General features: G+C 41.2%; 1 pseudogene; it reads left to right on the top strand.

The window, feature by feature from the left end:
• The first annotated feature begins 350 nt into the window (after positions 1-350).
• On the top strand, positions 351-967 carry LOC121035299 (AP-3 complex subunit sigma-1-like; annotated as a pseudogene).
• Positions 968-1,389: the final 422 nt, after the last annotated feature.

Below are 1,389 nucleotides of genomic sequence, written 5' to 3'. Positions count from 1 at the left end.
GCCCCATGTCAGGCTCTGCACTCACAGCACAGTATTGTGGTGAAGAGAGTGGGATTTATTTATCTTTTATGCAGAGAAGGATCTAAATGGAGGTGGGAAACAAGTTGCTTATTGGTGTTTTGTGTGTGTGTGTGTGTGTGTGTGTGTGTGTGTGTGTTTTACCATATAGTTTGTTTCGTTTCCACGGGGAAATTACAATAGACAACCTGCTGTACGTCAGGTACAATTCACTACGTTATGTCATTTGACTATTACAAAAACTCTTGAGGTAAAAAATTGGAATTATTATAGAGGTAAATAAAGGCCCCCACCCTGGCCCCCAGCACCCACCCAGTCGGCCCGGCTCAGCCATGATCAGGGCAACCCTCATCTTCAACAGCCACAGGAAGCCGCGCGTCTCCAAGTTCCACCAGCCCCTACAGTGAAGATACACAACAACAAATCATCAGGGAGAGATTCCATTTGGTATCTAACAGAGATGAAAATGTTTGTAATTTCCTAGAAGGAGGATTGTTAATTGGAGGACCTGACAACAAACTGATTTATAGACATTATGCAACATTATATTTTGCCTTCTGTGTGGATTCTTCAGAAAAGTGAACTTGGCATTTTAGATCTAATTCAAGTATTTGTGGAAACGTTAGACAAGTGTTTTGAAAGTGTCTGCGAACTGGATTTAATTTTCCATGTCGACAAGGTTCACAATATTCTTGCAGAAACGGTGATGGGGGGAATGGTGCTGGAGACCAACATGAATGAGATTGTTACACAAACTGACGCATCAAATAAACTGGAGAAGTCGGAGGCTGGCTTAGCAGGAGCTCCAGCCCGTGCTGTATCAGCTGCAAAGAATATGAATCTTCCTGAGATCCCAAGAAATATTAACATGGGTGACATCAGTATAAAAGTGCCAAACCTGCCCTCTTTAAAAAAAAAAAAAAAAAAAATTTAAAGGCCACTCCTGGGTAAAATCCAGGGGGAAAACTCATCTAAGTTTACCATGCAGTTGTTTACCAAAAATAGAGGAGGAGACTATTAATTTTTGTTCTTGGATTGAAGTCAAGGTACGAGAGAGAAGTTGTGTAAAACCCGTAGGGAAGTTCAATGTGGCTTTTCCTGCTCAGTGATTTTGAAGAAATGGGATCGTTCTAGTGTGATACTCCCCTTTCTTTTCTAAACTGCATTCCCGTGCCCACCTAAGGCATGCCTCTATGTATCGGCTACTACAGTATTTCAAAAAGTGTCTGAGACATTTCTTTCAACTATGTACAATCCAAACTGTTGCTTTCTTGCATGGATCACCCGTGCAGCATTCCATAGTTCTTTCTGTTATTTGTCACACTTGTCATTTAAAGAACCGAGTATGTATTGCATGAAAACATTATGACC

Source organism: Herpailurus yagouaroundi, unplaced genomic scaffold (assembly GCF_014898765.1).
Source record: "Herpailurus yagouaroundi ecotype Mexico unplaced genomic scaffold, PumYag 161, whole genome shotgun sequence".
Classification (NCBI taxonomy): domain Eukaryota; kingdom Metazoa; phylum Chordata; class Mammalia; order Carnivora; family Felidae; genus Herpailurus; species Herpailurus yagouaroundi.
This window is presented reverse-complemented; position numbering and strand designations above follow the sequence as displayed.